Consider the following 19542-nt stretch of genomic DNA (forward strand, 5'->3'; position numbering starts at 1 on the left):
AAGGTGATTTCATGGGATAGGCTTTATGACTGACCAGTTTTCATTTAAATATGAATTATATTAGTCGTGTATCGGTCATTGGGCTATACTTAGCTACTCTGTAAATAATCAATGTCCCCCAGAATGAAGGAGTACTATAGAAGTTAGATGACCTCCTATAAACTTGCCCCAAGAGTCTTTCCCATCATTCAAAGTACTTTCATTTGGCTCTCCTGTTCTATACTGAATTAAAAACAAACACTTAGGAAAATAGCATATTCTATTAACAGGTTGGTGACTAACTCAGCAGTTTGTCGTGTCCAGCAGTATCAATGTGATAACCAGTGGGTGACTGCATGAAGTACTCAACTGAATTCATTTTACCGTAACATCAACACCTGCGTGCAATGCTAAGGTTAACTAACTTCTTAATGTGCTTGGCTTACTGCGTTTCATAAGTAATGTGATTCACACATTTGAGAAATGAGTCATGCCTCTTGCAGAGTTCATAATGGCATATGAACAATTCCATTCAGCCTTCAAATTACAGTAAGGAGTTTATCAGGCTGTCTCCATTAAAGTCACTGCACATCAAAAATGCAAAAGCCTGTCCTAAGAACATTTGCCCATAGGGCTTAATGAAAATGGATTATACTCCAAAATTAGCATCAGTTTACTATTCCATACATTCAGGGCTATTCCACACGGGGAGATAGCGACGCGTTTGCGGTCGCGGCGACAAAGCGCCGCGACCGGCGCAGGCGACAGTTTTGTATGGGCGCCTATGTAAAAACGCCTGTGCTAACCACACGAGGCGATGCGCTTTTCAACAGTCGCCTGAAAATGCCTCGCGGCGCTTTTTCGCCGCGACCGCAAACGCGTCGCTATCTCCCCGTGTGGACTAGCCCTTAAAGATATAGGTTACAGGCTTTTTAGGGTAGTGACACAAGTATGACTATTCTGTGGCAATTAAAACCATACACAAAGGCACCCTGATAATGAGCAGTATCCCCACCATGGAGTAAGGCAATATGTCATCTGAGACACTTACTTGAAAGCTTACGTTCCTGTCTGTCTGTCTGCCTTTCTGTAAAGTTAGCCACACTGAGGTTTACATTAGGTAACCAGCCTTTGGTACATAGGTGACCAGTCAGATATTTAATGTAGCATTGGCTACAAATAATAACTGGAAAATGGAGACTGATCAGCCTGCAAGTGGGTCAGCTGTATATTAATTTAAATGTGCAGGCACATTTGTGTGCAGGCAAACATTCTAATGGTGATCAATAGTTTAAGCACAGTTATCAGCATGTAAATATTATGATATTCGTATCCCCGTAGTCAAATAGTCCTGCATGCCTGTGCCACACATTTTTAACTCAGTAATTTCTCTGTCTTCCTCTGCTTGAACCTCCTTTCTATCAGCCCATCATCTTGCTGTATATTTTTGAAAGTTAGAGACTAGTACCTAAAATCACCAGGCACACGAAACACCCCCCGTTCCACTCATGCCAGATGGCCACAATTCTACTCATATATAATTAATTTGGGTTGAAAACTGACAAAAGTCCATAAAGGCCAACCCTACCAAATCAGGGGGTTGAATAAGTCACAGAGGATTGTTACTTGTTTGGCACAAACCTGTGTTGTAAAACTTTCATGTTTATCTTGACAGTATGGCCACATATGGCTTTTATTGTACTGGTCCACTGAAAACTGTATTGTTAGAGGAATAAGCTAGTTTCTATTTGTTCTAAAACCAGAAGACTGCTGTCTGGATGCTACTTTCTAAATGATTCTTAGACCTCCCCCAGCCTGCTCCATAAATTTCTTTGTGAAATCATAATTTTAGGCCCTATTTTATTGGTTTTGTTTTGGTGTGTAATCTGTATGTTCAATATATACATCCATGTATTGTACAGTGAAAATGTTGGTGCTATAGAAAAAAAAGGTTAACATGACCTGAAGATACACCACCAAGTGCAAATCTTCATACAGTAAAAGGCCAAGGCACACTTGACATTATATGGAACAGCTGTATTTTAGCAAGCAGAGAAATGACGAACCTATTGGTGCTGCCTTTCTTTGACTTAATTGGCAACTGCCTCTTTATTCAGTGTTTTGAACCCAAACATACATCTTTAAACAATTTAGGACTGGCAGCTGCTTATGAATCCAGTGGCAAGTGACACCTTAGCTAGTCATACAATTTAAGACATCTTTGAAATCACAGCTCAGGTTAGGTGTATGATCTGAGGAGATGGAATTGTACAATAACAAACAAAACGTTATTGCAATTAAATCAAAACCTTTTTTTAAGAACCCATACCTAAAAGAATTTTTCCATAACCTTAAACAAGATAGAAACTTTCATATGCCAATACATAAGGAAATGAGTGACGGTCGGACTACTATTTCTTGTACTAGTATCATGAATACCCTTGGTTAAGAGATACTGGCAGCAAATTTAATGGGCCAACTACCAATTTATCATCCTGACAACCAGTGATGTGGATCCTTTTCAAATGAGTACCGCATTGCTCTTGCATTGACTTTCATAGTTCCTCTTACATGCAGAGCTTGTTTGATGAGGTCGCCAAATGAGCAGATCTTTCCCTCGATATGCCCACCTAAAGTGGTCTATATCGGGCATAATCTGATTGCTGGTCCGAGGGCCAAATGATCATCTTACAGCAACGAGAACACAAGCCATTGGAGCAAGTCCTTGATCCAAAGGGAAAATCAAACATGCCAGATTGATTTTTGGGCCTGTCGGAGTGCCCCGTACACTGGCAGATTAGCTGCCAAATCAGTCTGAAGAGTCTGTAGCTTAAATCTGTAAACATCTATTGTGGCTTTAGCTTAAGTGATGGTGAGTTCCAGCACACAAACTCTGATCCGTGAAAGGCCTCTCTATACCATAATCCTCCTTCTGTGTTATAGCATGCTTGCAATGTGAGCCGCTGACACTGAAAATGACAGAATTTACTGCTGGAGCTACCAGCTATAATTGTATAACCCTCATGTTGGAATGCAATGCCTTCAGTCATGCTCTGAAAGCAGATCCATGGGCACCAGGAGCCCACACACTGGGGGACATAGCTCTGAGGTGCAAATTGCATGAGAGATTAGCGAGGGGATTTACTGACTGCTTTCTGGTCTCACTGACACTCCACATGCAGCTGCCCTTTGTTAGATGCTCATGTGTCAGCAACACATTTGTAATCTCTGATATATGCCAAAACATGGTTTTCCAATTTGTGGTCATTCAGCTGTTGGAAGCTACAGTCATGAGAAAGTGGTGACACTATTGGGCTAAAACACCATGCTCTTGAAATGCTGTTGAGGGATTGTGATGTTTGTAGTTCACCAACAGCATAATCCCACAGCATGTATATCTTGCTTAAATAAGGAGGGCAGATGTATGTGCAGGCAGCACTATTTACTGGATCTCCTCTGTGCCACTAATAAATGTGCACCTTGCAGACATATGGGGTTATTAATGGTCTGACTCTTAGCGAAGCGCTGAAGGAGATTATAGGAAGCCAAGGCCTCTAATATTTTTATGGTGCCTTTTAACATAATGATATAAAATGAGGCCACATTAGTAAATGCTTGCTATTGTTTGCATCTTGACCTAATTACAAGATGGGGAAAAAAAAGACATCAAAGCCTGTTATTCTGTGTAATTTCTTTTTGATGCCAAATGAAATTTAAACATTACGGCTGAGACATTTTTTACATTTATTCAGAGAAAATCGAATATCTAGTTTATTGCAGATAATTATTCTAGTATTCTATTTGTGGGGGAGAACGCACCGCCTCTCCCCACGGTGTTCTGCTGAGTGCTTGCCCCTTACTGTGAGACTGTTATTAACCGGCAAATTTCCAAGGGCCTGAGCTTCCCACACACTTCTTCTTGCCCATTATTCGCTACACACTACAAATTGCTTTTTTCATTTGAGACAATATCATTCTAGAATAAAGTACAGATCTTATGCGGATACATGAAATTCTGGCACGTGTTGGTAAATGCATCCCGTTTTAAACTACAACTCTCTGATTTCTACATTAGAGCTGCAGACCCTTATCCCTGCTTATGTGGGCAAAGACCATTTGACAAACCTTCTTGTGTAACAGAGATGATGCAACGTTTTAGACTATTGCTATTATGTTATTATACTTTTTCTTTCTTAATTATTAAAGGGGAACTATCTTGAATGAAAAAAAGCACAGTATAATTAGCTATAGTAGAAATTATTTATATTATATTAAACAGATTTTTTTCTACCATATCCATTCCTCCCCTGAACTTTTCTTCCTTTGCAGTTGGCCAAAATGTTAGATGTTAGTCAATGGTTGATCTTCTCTCATTTTAGACCAGAGGTTTCTTTTGACACCATCATTGAATGCTACATCAGGCTTATAAATAATGTTCAGGATGTTTTCTTCAACATTATTGGTTATTGCAGATGTGCAGAGTATCCGGTGTGAAAAATTCAGCAAAATTTGTACTTTCAGGCCATGTACATCATAAGCCAGACCTATCTCCCCAATACACAGGGGCACATTTACTAAGCTCGAGTGAAGGATCGAATGAAAAAAACTTCGAATTTCGAAGGTTTTTTTTGGGGTACTTTGACCATCGAATAGGCTACTACGAACTTCGACTTCGACAACGAATCAAACTAAAAATCCATTCGATAGTCGAAGTACTGTCTCTTTAAAAAATACTTTGACTACTTACTTCGGCAATTTAAACCTACCGAGGTACAATGTTAGCCTATGGGGACCTTCCCCAGCACTTTTCTAAGCTTTTTTTGATTGAAGAAAAATCCTTCGATCGATCGCTTATAATCGTCCGCTTATAATCGTCCGAATCATTCGATTCGAAGGATTTTTACTTCGACCGATCGAAGGATTTGCGCTAAATCCTTTGAATTCGATATTTGAATTTAAAGGGTTTAACTTCGAGGGTCGAATTTGATTAACCTTCGAAATTCGACCCTTGATAAATGTGCCTCACAATGTTTTTCATCTAATAGTTCCACACACCCATCCTTTTTCAGGATTAAGAAAATAGCAATTTTTGGAATAATAGAAAAAAATAAGTAAGTGCAGAAAAATAAAAAAAAATTAAAATCCATAAAATGCACCCTCTGAATTATATGTGGGTATACAACATATTTTAAACACTAGACAAATATACCTTTGTTCCCATACTCATGGGTGTATAGCTTCATGGGAGCTTTGAAGCAAGAGAGTGCAATATTTCCTAACTTTGATCCTAATTGTCCAAATAAAGTCCTCCTGTAAATGGTATTCACATGTGCTTATCCTGGAACAAGTACTCTGTAGGGCGTAGGTATTGAGTTTGGTGGCATTTCTGCAGTTACCACCATCGTGGGAATTCTCATAAAACAGGAGATCACTTGAGGTACGGAGTTGTTTATTGATATGAGCTGCGTGGAGTCCGTACTCCAAAGAGACAGAATACAGAACAAAGAACAGGGGGGTATTTATACCCTTCTACACAACACGTTATTACAATGCTATTCAAAAGGCAGAAAAACATTGATGTGGGAGCCGTCCCTTCAGTTTTGACAGCCTTGAACATTGAAAAAGGGAGTTGGGCCTCCCTTAGTGGCCCCACAGATGTGAAACAATTCAATTTATACATAGTACTGATAAGACCTGTTCTGGAGATGTTACACCAATGGTACAGCAATGTAGGGGTAATTTGTAACCACTTCACTGTGTCTCTGATGGGTCTTGCCTGCTATGCAAGTTTAACCCTTTTAGTAAATTTAACCATTACACCACCATTATACTGGATCTGCAATAAAAATAGGTTTACGTCCTCTGTAGAACTAAATGTTTGAGTCTGGTTGGCAGCGTGGCCTGAATTAGATTCGCCTCAGCAGTACCTTAGTTTAAAGGCTGATTTGTATGTTTTTCTGTTTCAGATGGTGTTTTTGAGAGGGAGAGGAATGATTAAGATAATTACTTCTAGGTAAATGAGTTTTTCCCCTGGGTACAATGTATCTGTGAGGGCAATAACCTAGTTAGGAAGGAAGCTTTATTAAGCAACTAGTTCAGGTTGCTTACAAAACTAGATTGCACAGTTGTTAATCTTGTAACCCAATGGCCATTGTGTTCTGAAATTCCCAGCATGCCCCAGCAACTAACAGAGGACATCAACTAGAGTACAGACCAGTTTGCTTACTTGCTTTTGCACATATGAGTGGGAAGCATATGAATGAGAAACTGCCATAATTATTGCTGAGACATCCTCGGTAGAACTGAATCTCAGATGATCATAAATAGATATTGCTGACTGGTTAAAATGTCTCTTCTGAGACGCACCAGATTCTGTCCTGCCAACTGTCCCTATTTAGACATTGCTTAAACTGTGTGATTTTCCAGTTGGGAATGTTGGGAAAAATGCATGTTTTGCAACAAACTCTTGTGGCTAGCGTACATTTTCTCAGTGAAAAAAAATAATTAGACCAGCAATAATTCTTTTTCTACGGTGAAATTGATTGTAATACAGAAATACCACCAAACAACCAGTTAAGGCCAAGTAATATTATTTTTGCATCTCTATTTATGTTAATATAAGTGTTATATACACTGGTCCTTTCAATAATGTCATTGTATTGAAGAAGGTAGCAAAATGTCAGTTTTAAGTCATTTGTGCCCAGGATATTATTTCTGTTTATGGTATATAAGACTAAGTGATTATTACCTGTGTGGCACCTGGTTAAAGTGGGTTGGTAGAGTGCATGCTCTTTAGAAAACTTTGGATTCATATTATGATATGAGCTCCATATTAGTGAAAAAGGCCTGCATATAAAATAAACGTTATTTTCCTAGGGAGAAGGAATACCTTTATTTTTTAATGTGTTTGAGAAACCACATATCATAGATGCAAATATAGTTTGTTTGGTTTTTAAAGATGGTTAATTTGGTAAATAAAAAAAGTTACATTTTAAGTAAGTATGCAATAACAGGTGTCTTTTTGCACTTCAGCTGGGCCTCTATGGGTTGGTTTCCTTCTTCAGAGACCTCCCTATACTTTATTAAGGATTTATCTTTACATTAAGGATTTATTTCCTTTTTGCTGTTTTTTTATGCTCATGGGATATTTTCATTTCTCTGCTTGCCCATACACACACTGTTATCTGACAATTTATGGATATTTATGGATTTATGCACTCTGTAGAAGTTTTATAGTGAATAATACATATTTTCTTCTACGTGTTATGTTTTTATTATAATGGTTGTTTTCTTGTAATCCTATGCTCAAAGCTGCATCGGTTGGTCATCCCAAAGTAGAAGTTTGGCCAAAGTGTGGAGGGAAGGCCATACAGAGGTAGAGGGCTAGTTATCCATAAAGAGAGCGAAAGCTGGTCAGGAGAGGCAAGGCCATCTAAAGGGGTTGACCATCCAAAGGGATGGTGGTTTCCTCGAATTGTGTCATTTAGCAAAATGTATTCAACTTAATAGGTTCATTTACAAAGATTAAAAAGTAATTTACTACTGTTCTGTTCTAACATAATGGGGCAAAATTGGTTCCAAAGAACCCTGGGATTCTGCAAATGTATTGTCATCTATTATTCACATTTACAATGTAGAGAATATGGTTAAAAGGTCCTCAAATCCATATGTCGCCCTTATAATATTTGTATATACTCTACGTTTAACATTCTGCTAATTTTGGAATTCGCTATAATCAGTATTGTGCGTGATTTTTGTTTTGTTTTTTGCTTGTACTGTGCCACCCTGTATCAACTGTGGCTCTGAGGTTAAGTGACTCTGTGTAGTCTTTGTGCTTAAACAAGTTAGTAAACCAGCTGAGAGGCTGCTCTGGAGTATCCACCCTTGTATGACTAGACACAACCAAGGAATTGTGTTCCAGGGCCTTAATTGCCAAACAGGGTTGACAACTTTGGAGGAAATGATGCCAAGCTGAGAAATCACTCAGACACGCTTATTTTCTAGGCACATCGTCTCTCGTGCTAGTTTTTGCAATTTTGGCATTAGTAAAATGCACGGCTTGGAACAATGACTCCACTGAACAAAGGAAAACCTATTGTTCCTACAAATGTTTTCCATCAGGCAGTGGTGTTTGGAATCTGCCATGTAATTCAAACTGACTCATCAATGTTATCATCCTCTGACAAGTATGTCAATCTATAGAGCGCATATTCTACCATAGTTCCATCATTTCTGAAGGTTTAATGGATTTTAATATTTTCTCACTTACATGCTATTAGAAAGAATGTTTATTGTTATACTCCTAACAGTTGGTAATAAGCCCTAGAAGAAAGTCAAAAGTCTGCTGGCAAAATGTTGTGTATACTGCAAATTAACATTACTTTTTTCAATATTTATAATAGATTAGGGTTGAATAAAATACACCAAAGATCTGCTAGGCACCAGGGACCAGTCTTTAAAGGTGGATGCAAGAACTGTAAGTGACCTTGATTATTTATAGCTAGGTTGAGAGATGAGAAAGGAGAAAAGAATGTTTTCAGATGAAGGAACCCAAGAACATGCTGTAGGAATGCTTGGTTTTGAGAAAGAGGGAAGGTCATACTTAGAAGGTCAAGTAGAAACCTTATGGGAAAAGAAATTCAAGCCTTTATGCCAGAAATACTGAAAGGTTCATAAAAGAACCACATCAGCAGCATTTTCCTGTTGTGGATGTCTAATGGAAATGTATTTTATTCTCTGCTTGCTTTGTTATTCCTAGCTTCTATGGAGCCGTTACTGACTCAGCTTTAGGAACTAAACACTAAATTCTGGGTGCAGACATGAGATGATGTCAGATAAGAACAAATAAAAAAAAAGAATAGTGTGATGGTTTTTTTCATATAAATGTATCTTAAAACCACACAAAGTTTATAAAAATATTAAATGAATTAGAACTTAAAAGTAGCCATTTCAGTTCATGAAAGTAATGTATTAGTCTGCGTGGTTCACCTTTAAACTAATTTTTAGTATGTTCTAAAATGGTTAATTCTAAACAGCTTTTCAATTGGTCTTCATTATTTATTTTGTATGGTTTTAAATTTATTTGTTTTTTTCTTCTAACTCTCTCCAGCTTTCAAATGGGGGTCACTGACCCCATCTAAAAACAAATGCTCTGTAAGGCTACACATTTATTTTTATTGCTACTTTTTATTAATCATCTTTCTATTCAGGCCCTCTTCTATTCCTATTCTAGTCTCTTTTTTTAAATAAATGCATGGTTGCCAGTGTAAATTGGACCCTAGCAACCAGATTGCTGAAATAGCATACTGGAGAGCTGCTGAATAAAAAGATAAACATCTCAAAAACCACAGATAATAAAAAAATAAAACCAATAGCAAATTGCCTCAGAATATCACATTCTAAATCATACTAAGGGGTCCGTTTACTAAAGTGCTGTAAATCTGACTTTAAGTTTCCGCATGTTATCGCTGAGAATATTTTTACGCCAGAATATTCGCAGCGACTAAGTTTACTAAACAGCAATACGCTCCGAAGTCTTTGCGATCACTTGCGGTAACTACGTTAAGGAACCAGCTTACGTTCCCGGTAATTTTAGCGAGTTGCGAATTTTCTGGCGAAAAATTAAGCTTTTGCGAATATTTATGCTATTAAATAGTCTTGTTTTATGGCGGTTATTATGACAATTTTTACTGTGACATTTATGGCCAGAAATGCATCTTCAAAACTCATAAACTTTGACTGATGATTATACCATCCAACAACATCACCAGAGTAACACCAATCAAACATGTCTGCATCATATAAACCCTTCTGCCAATAGAATCATAGGAACAAGAAATCATACCAGTCAATCTCTTTGCTTCATAGAAATGCACAGTTTAATGTAGCCAATCACAATGAAACCAAAAAAGTGTAGAGGCTGACGAATCCTTGGACTGTGATGCCGCTGCCAATAATACGACTTTGAGCTGAAACTGCTGCTGTTGCAACAGATAGAAGCAGAAGCCAAAACATCCTGTCAGCAATAGCTACCGATCTGTCTCCTGTCAGCAAAGAATGATGGGTAAAAAAAAAACAGTATTATGGGATATTTCCTGCCCCTTGAGAATTTTCTGGCGAAAAAATACTTTTACGCCACTACATAGGTGGCGGTAAATGTTTGTGAATATTCTGACGTTAATTTTGTCTTAAGCACATTTCGCTGTTTAGTAAACCAAGCGTTAATGTGTACGTAGCGTTATTTTCAGCGAATGCGATAACTGGCGAACAATTATTCTTGCACAAGAAAATTCGCAAATTTATATTTACCGCAGGTTAGTAAACTGGCGATAACATATTTAGTGAAAATTCTGTCTATATATTGTGCGAATATTTTTAACGCACTTTAGTAAACTGACCCCTAAAAGTTACCTCAAAGGTAAACAACCCCTTTAATGCCTCTACTGCTACATTTCTTTACTCCTCACTGATCCCTCTGTTGGAATCCACTGTGCAGCCATTATTTCCCTAACACAGTTTGTGAATTTCACAGTCGTTTCTGTAGACAGGTCTGTGGGAAGTGAAGCAACGCTGCAGTGGTTGCCCTTAAACACACTAATATGTGATCCCATATTCGGAAACCTGTTGTCCAAAAAGCTTTGAATTATGGCAAAGTCATATCCCAGAAAGTTAGTGTTAAGGAAATAATTCTAATTTTAGAGAAATGCTTATCTATTTCTCTGTAATAATAAAACAGCTGTATTAATCCACCCTATTGAGTTTTGTTTGAATGGTTTTAGCAGACTTGGTGATCCAAATTACAAAAGAAAAACCCTGGAAAACCCCAGGTTCCAAGCATTCCAGGTAGCAGATCCTATACTGCAATATGTGTCATAATATATTGATGATGTTTTTACCTTTGTTAGTAAGTATACTATATATTCTGATGTTTCAAGCTTGATTGCTCTAAACAGAACAGTTTTACAACATTTATGTTTTAATGTGCCTCTATGGGTTTCCCCTGGGTACTCAGGTTTACTCCCACACTCCAAACACACAGTTTAATTGGCTCCTGGTGATTGACCCTGGTGTGTGTGAATTTTATTAATAACAGATAATATTAATAATTGTCTGTTCTCACCTACTTTATCTGCCATTACCTCGTCTCAGGTTTCAGTAAGACTCCGTCCTCCACTTTTTAATCTCCCTACAAGACCATAACCTGTATTGATTAGTGCAAAGTGAAACCCAGATGGAATTTATTTATTGTGCAAGCACATTTACAATAAAAAAGCAATAACAACTGCACGTTCCTTAGCTGTAAGGGGAATCCCAGAAGATATCTGATGTAATGTGTAAGGAGGGATTGTGGCCACTGATATTACCAAGTGTTGTCTATGTATGGTCATTCTGATAGGTCAGCAAACAAAGAATATTTATGGTCCTTATAGTCACTGTCCCATGCAGCCATTACAATCTACTTTGCTTTGTACTAAAATATGTCTGTTGGGTCCTAGACCCAAGAAGCTTGTGCATTCGATTTAGGGAAAAGTGCTCTAACAGCGGATGCAGAGCCAGCTAGCTCATTCTCCATATGTAAGCAGTGTATGGAATTAATAGACCACAGATGGGAATATTTTTTTCTCATTGGTCTGATTCTCATGATTTGTCTAGATCTTTCACCTGATGGGTGATCCATTCTGCAGCCTTGCTTAACTCTGGTGATGATTAAATCTCTTTGGCAGAACAATGTCTTCAGAGTAGTGCATGTAAAGGGACATATCTTGGCCTACCACCCCTGGATATAGAGGGCTGTGAGTTAGGTGTGTGTGAGATAAATGGGTTCAATGAATATTTGCAATGACAGCAACCTGTCTGGTGAATTTGTTAAAACTAGTAGAAATATTTAGGTGTATGCAAACCAGCTTTTAGAGGGTGTGGGCATATTACTCTAACATGTTGATAGTGAGTATAGCTGCAGGCATTCTATAAACATAAGAGGAACCATTCATTAGCATTGTTATAGGGATTTATTAAACTGTTGTTGTCATGCAAACAGGTGGAATTAGCAGTGATAGCACCAATAAATGTTTTATACAATCCAAAGGGATGTTTTTTTTTGTGTTATGTAAAAACATTTTAACTTGACCTCCTTGCATTTATACAAAAAGAATATTTTTCCAGTATCCATCGTGGGTAATTTCCCTGCTGTATTTGGTGGTTGTTTGCAAAAAGCTGGCAGTTGTGTATTCCTTGCATTAGTTAGACAGATTGTCATATTCTCCTTTAGTTGCTTCCAGTTACTACAAATATCCATCTACGGGACCTGAACCCACTGGGGCTCATTTATCAACACTGGGCAAATTTACCTATAGCAACCAATCAGTGCTTTTTAAAGCCAGCTGGAAGTAGAACAACGAATGCAGCAAATTGATTGGTTACCATGGGTTACTGCCCATGGGCAAATTTGCCCAGTGTTGATAAATGACCCCCAGTATGAGCTATGAACAATCAATGACACCAGATACAATCTTCAGACAGGATTCTTGCATATGAATTGCAGTGCATAGACTATGAATACCAGGGCTTCCATGAGTGATCTGAATGCTATCATTTTGCAACCCATAATAATGCCAAATCGTGTTATTCCCACTTGAATAACTAATGAGGTTCTCTTACATAGCACTGTTAATTGTCTGCATGGGAGTCAATTGTTCTACGATGCTAACATCCACAAGCAATCACAGAAATGGTTTGTGGAAAAAAAAAATCGGTGCCATGTATATGCCCTTTACCAAATCACAATCCAGCAGAATTTTGATGGATGTTATGAAATGGCTTTGATGATAAAATTTTCTCCAACTTTAGCAAGACATTAACCAATTGGGTTTCTCATGGAAGGAAGGTCTTGTATCAGATATTTTTACAATCTAATCTGTGAAGGGGTTGTTCACCTTCAAACACTTTTTTCAGTTTAGTTGGTTTCAGATAGTTCACTATAAACAAATACTTTTTCCAATTATTTTCTATTTGTGACTGTTTTTCTAATATTGAAGTGTAACGTTTCATATTTTATTCTTTAACTGTTCTAAATTGATACATTTGGTTTCTATACTTGTTATCTTTGTCCCTGCTGAGCACAATCCTGGAGCTTCACTAAAGGCAACTGTTAGAATTGATACATTAGTTGCTAATATGCCACAGATACTGCTGAAAAATCAACTAATTATATCAACTAAATGTAGCAAATTGTAACAGTTCAGATTCTGCAAGACTGAAACACCAGAGACATGAACATTAAACTGTAAAATTATGTTTTGGAAAAACTGTAAAAAAAAATAAAAGATGGAAAGAAATTGAAAAAAAGTCTTTTTATGGTGAACAATCTGAAAACAACTCAACTAACCCCTGTTAAAACACGTTATTTATTTTGGTAGTTATGCGTATCAGAGTCAGATCAACTGAGGTAGTGGCCAGAAATCAGAAGATGGAGTCCCCTTTGAGAGATGCTATTTACTGGAGATATCTATAGATTGCATTAAGACATTAAAATGTGACTCTAAAAACTTCTAGCCATATTTTCATTATCTGAGGCCAACCCTCTGGATATGTGGTTGTACAGAATTCAGTGTAGATCTGTCTCTTCCCTGTTTATATCTTGGGGAACCAGTTCTGCTTGTTCCATAACATATATCTTGCCCTACAATCTACAAAAATACCTAAATCCTAATTAAGAACAGGGGCAGAGGTTTTCTAGGGGCTCCTTCTGATTCTCTCCCTTTCAGGATTTGACATCTGGGCTAAATGCACTGCTGTAGCTGCTCCCCAAAGGAACCCATGAGAGCTAATTGCTAGTTGTGTAAGCAGTGACTCGTTAAAGGAACAGTTATGCGTAAAGAGAAGTTAGTCTTATATGGGTGTATAATGCTAGTCACATGCTTGACAAAACAAAACACAGAGAAGCTCTGTATTTCCTGCAGCTTTCTGTTTTCTTTGCATTACGGTATACCTAAAGGAGGAAATGTAACAAAAGTCACAAATGGAAAAAAAAAATTCCACCAATAAGAATAAAAGTTTGCATTTTTTTCAATGTAATATGCTTCAGTAGACTTACTGCTTTGCAATTTTTTTTAATTGCACGCTAAGGAATGCTTGAAGTTGGTGTAATCTCTTGAAGCAAACATTACTTTTTCAGTAAGATGCTTTATTACATACATTGCGCACTGGTAATATAAAATTCACAATCTTTTTTTCTACTGTCAGTGGTCGCTAAACAGTTTCCAAGCATGGGAACAGAGCCTGTACTTTTGTAGCCATCCTGAAATGGAATTCTTTACAGATACGATAAGACCATAAAGTTAATTTTCCTCTCCAGTGTTTTAGAAAGAAAAGCGCAGATTAAAGTAGGTTTCATTTTAATCCGGAATATGACGTTTCCCACATGTGTAGGTAAATGTCACAACATGCCCTTTCAGCTGAGAAACTGATCTCTATGCTTAACTCTGCCTCTAAGGAGGAATGATTGCACAAATACAAGTTTCTCCTACACTACGAGCATGTGATTACATTCAGGCTCTCGTGCTGAAAGCATTTATGCGATTGTTACATGCCTTTAAAGAAATACAATATATTATTGGTAAATAAGTATAAGGTATACTGTGTTCATACTAGTATGTACCCGGCACTTTGCATTTTTACAGGGGAACAAACATTGCAAGCAATACATCTAGGCAATAATAATGATTAGGTAGTACATCTTAAGAAACATAAGTGTGAAGCCCCTGCCCCATGAGCTTGCATACATTTACAAGGTGCAAGTAAGTGACCTATCTGCTTCCATTAACATGACATCTCTCATTTACAGTACAACCCTGATTTTATGGGATCAGAAAATAAAGTGTATAATCAGTGAAATGCATTATATACTGGTGGGACCACAAAAATGGGGTAAAATTAGGGAATAACAATTTTAATAACAATAATTTAATAAAAATTTTAATAACCATAATAACAATACATATTTATAAAGAGACATGTATCCTTTATTTGCGCAAATCCTTATCTTTCTTTCTCATACCACAATATTCAGTTCTATTTTGTGAACTTTAAGAGGTCTCTGAAGAGCGTTGTGCTTTTTCAGCAGTACTTACCTGCTAATAATAATAATGCTAGCACAACACAAGTGGCTGTCATTTAAGAAATGCATTTTGAGGACTCTGCAATAACAAATGCCTGTGTGCCCAGGGGCTATAGAAATTAGGAACAGCTAAATACTGAAACCAAATCTGTTGGTTGGCCATTAATCATTTATTTAGAGAAGTCTGTTCTGGACTGTTCCTGCTTAAACGTAGCGCAGATGCTAAGCAATGAATGGTGTGCGCATTGCTGGTAAACTTGTCTTTTTACCGATGATTTATTCAAGCCACGTGCTATAATGCTTTGTTTACGCTGAAATAAGCTTTAGTAGAGGTGACCTTTTTATGGTATCCATCATTACAAAGTTAATTCAGCTCATTCAGTTGTGAAAGGAAAATGCGTTTCCGTCAAGTACCTGTGAGGACAGGCAATGATTTTCTGCACATTGGGGTGTGATGGGAGCGAAACTATTTTACTGGCATCATGGGATATCCTCCCTGTAACACAGAACATGTGTGTGTGTATAGCAAACATGACTGAAATGTTAAACTTCTAGTAAGATTTGTTTTCACACTTTTGCTAAAGACCCAAGTAATGGGGTAAATTTTTCCCTTTATAGGCCCAGGTTTTTGATTGTGTTATGCAGCATGCTCATCCCTAGCACCCACCATTGTCTAATCACTGCAAAACAAGTGCATTCTAGTTATGAACACCCTTTGTGTTTTTTGACAATAGTTCCTTAATCTTCTTTGCTTTTAGATACCTGTTTCTTCACGAGTTCATACTGACAACATTTCAGACCACTTTCTTACAAATCGGACAGCAGTTAATGATTTCCCAATTTAGGAGGATTTGCCATTTACTTCAGTCTGTACTCCTTTCTTACAAGCCTCAACCTAGTTTAGGGAACATACCTGTGTTTACAGATTAATTGTATATTGCAAAACTTCCAATATAGGATTATAGCTATGAGTTTAATTATGTATCTATTAATAAATGGCACCAACAATTGTATGTTTCTGCTGATGCAAACAGCAATTTACCAATGGCATCTGTCATATCTGTCCAGATTCCTTTTTTACAATTACAAGAGTACTCTGCACTCAACCAATTATCAATATATTTAAGACATTGAGACATTTTGTGCATACTGCTACTAAAAAATGCCTTACCCTTTAAACAAAACAGAGATTGTTTGTCCATATTTTGCAATATATTTAAGTTGGCCAACTACGTCAAAGTCATCCCATATCTGGCCAGTCCTATGCTCAATTTTCATCTGATTCATTAAGAATTCTATTGCTTCATTGTACATTTTACACAGGGATTAAAGGTGGCCATACACGGAGAGATCCTTGACGTGGGCAATATCAGGCCGATCCGATCGTGGGCCCTAGGGCCCAACGATCGGATCCTAACGAATGGGAGCGAACGGTCGGATTGCGGGACCGCATCAACGAACAGATGCGGCCGCGATCTGATGGGATTTTTAGTCCCATCCGACTTTCGGCCAGATCTCGATCGGGGAAGCCCGTCGGGGGGGCCCCATACACGGGCTCGGTCGGCAGCTTTTATCGGCCCGTTTATGGCCACCTTAAGTTTTACGTGCAACTTACTTGCTACTTTTAACTCCCAAACATGGTTGCCCTTTTATTGGCCACCACTGGGATCACCTGACTATAGCTGGGAAAGCTAAGTAAGTTGCAGGTAAAACTTAGTCCCTGTGTAAAAATTATAATGAAGCAATAGAATTCTTAATGAATCAGATGAGTATTGAGCATAGGACTGGCAAGATATGGGATGACTTTGACGTAGTTGGCCAGCTTAAATATATTACAATATATGGACAAACAATCCCTGTCTTGTTTAAAGGGTAAGGCATCTTTCAGTAGCAGTATGCACAAAATGTCTATGTCTTAAATATATTGATAATGGGTTGAGTGCAGAGGACTCTTGTATTTGTCTATATGAATTTTGTGGTCACACCCTCATTGCACCCCCACCTAATGGTTTTAAAAAAATAGTGGTGAGCACAACTATCCTTTGTTTGTTACAGATTACTTTTTTAACCCGAACATAAAGGTTTTAATGTAGAGACCACAACTGTGACTGTTATCTACATATATAACGTTGTACATATATGATTGATATGTATAGTAAACCTGGCCATGAATGTCGAGGACTGCCCATTCAATCCCGTGTCTGAACAAATGGATTATTGGTCAGCCTGACTAGACAAAAAGAAGGTCAGGTTGGCCTGGGGAGATCTGACCCCTATAACTATAACGATTTATAACTATCTATAACACTATTTATTTAAGGTTTAGTTTGTCCGGTAGAGTTTTTAGAATTTTTAGAGATTTATTATGCCCCAAAGCAGCAAAAAATCTAAAAATACACTAGCTAAAACCTGTTGAATTCATGTAAATGTCAATGACAGAGGTCCCTTTAACTGTTTGAAAATGGTTTTTGCCTTCACAATTTTCAGGTGTTTGACACTGGTTTTTGCTCGAAAACTCATCGTTGACAAACTAAAAATTTTAGTTTGTTACAAATTCAAATTTGTTGCGGGTTTTTTTCTACTGCAACCTTTTCAAGCTCATTAATTAGTAAATTAGACAAATTCTGGGGTGATTTTGTTTTATTTAAAAAATGGAAAGTATAGAGCTTCAGTAAATAACCCCCTTGTTTATCCATCTTTTTCAGCAATCTCTCACAAGACAGATGTACAGTTTGCCTGTTATAAATGAGTCACTGTAGGGAACAACTTTGACAGCTTTCGATAACTTAATAAATTTTTGTTGTTAAGATTATGCTAATTACTATTGCATTTTAATACACTATACAATTAAACACAACGAAAAACCTGGGACAGCTGAAAAGTTGTAGGTCAATAACCCAGTTGATCATATCCCGACCGAGTCCGGAATCACAGACACTGCTTCACTGGAAGTTATACTGTCTCACATTCTCAGCCAGTAATAGACGTCCATAAATCATATCCATGCTTAGCTAAGTAGCATTCATGGCATCACCTGTCTCTTTCTCCCACCACAAGGATCTATCTACCAAAATAGATACGCTTCTACCCTTGTTTGATTCAAGTCCTAATTATAACAGTTTCTCTCTAGCTAGGGATCCTGGTTCAAATTTTAGTGAGAGTTCCTCGTGAGCCCCAACAACTGTCAGACTACAACAAAAAGGTGGCTGCTTTGTGCTCTGGAAGGTCTCTAGGGTTTCCAGCGGTACATATCATGCATTACAGTGTGTTTAAAGGAGAAGGAAAGGTCCAATACAGTTTATTGCCAACAGATTAGCCACAATAGTGCAAGCTAGAATGCTATATTTATTCTGCAGAATGCTTTACCATACCTGAGTAAACAGCTCTAGACACTGTCTGTTTGTTTAGAATAGAAACTGCCATATAAGCTTGGTGTGACATCACTTCCTGCTGAGTCTCTCCCTGCTCACTTATAGCTCTGAGCTCAGATTACAGCAGGGAGGCGGGGAGGAGCAAACTGAGCATGCTCAAGCCCTGCCCTGGATATTTATGCTGAAAACAGGAAGTTTGATACAGAAGTCCATGTGTACTCAATAAAAGGAAAGAGGACTCAGAGCAGCATTACTTTGACGGTTTACTGGTGTATTTATATAGACCTTTCTGATAAAAATTACTTAATTTTAGCCTTTCCTTCTCCTTTAATGGGATTCAGATTTTAGAAACAAAATGGGAAAGGGAAAAATGGGAAATTATACCTCCCATTGCATTATGTGCACATTACTAAGTGGTTTGAGATGCTACCTTCCAGCACAATTCCTAATCTAACCAGGGGTCCGTTAGATACTATATGTAATGAAAAAACTCTATATAAATACATGTATGTACATCGCTGCTCCCCTTGTGAGTCAGTTATCTACTATTCACAAGGTTGGGGGGCCAGATCATAATAAAACACTGATGCAGTGTCGGACTGGGACACCAGGGGCCCACCCAAAAACTTTAGACCAGGGGCCCATTCTCAGTACTATTATTTTTCCTCTCCTCACTCAACCTCTATTCTTCTAGTCTCTTTTCTTTATATACTATTATTCCATCTATTTAGCCTCTTTGTTCTCATAGAAATAGGGAATGACCATGAAATAGGCAAATGTTTAGCAGCATGAGGGCCCACTGACATCTAGGCCCACCAGGAGTTTTCCTGGTATCCTGGTGGGCCAGTCCTACACTGCACTGATGTCATATAAAGAAGTCTATGGGGATTCTGGGCATGCGGGTACTATATAAAATCAGTTTTAGGGCCACATCTCTCCTGATACCATATCAATTACTGTGTGCTATCATGGGTAGGGAACATTGTTTCATTTTGTATCTTCTATTTAATATCATTGTTATAGTTTCTAATTCCTGATGATAATATTGTTTATGCTTCACATGCACATTTCATATAT

General features: G+C 37.8%; 1 protein-coding gene across 1 annotated transcript in view; it reads left to right on the forward strand.

Moving 5' to 3' along the window:
* homer2.S (homer scaffold protein 2 S homeolog) overlaps positions 1–19542 on the forward strand; it is a 75816-nt gene that overhangs the window by 27924 nt on the left and 28350 nt on the right. The gene's annotated exons all lie outside the window — the stretch shown is intronic.

This window comes from Xenopus laevis, chromosome 3S (genome assembly GCF_017654675.1).
Source record: "Xenopus laevis strain J_2021 chromosome 3S, Xenopus_laevis_v10.1, whole genome shotgun sequence".
Lineage (NCBI taxonomy): Eukaryota > Metazoa > Chordata > Amphibia > Anura > Pipidae > Xenopus > Xenopus laevis.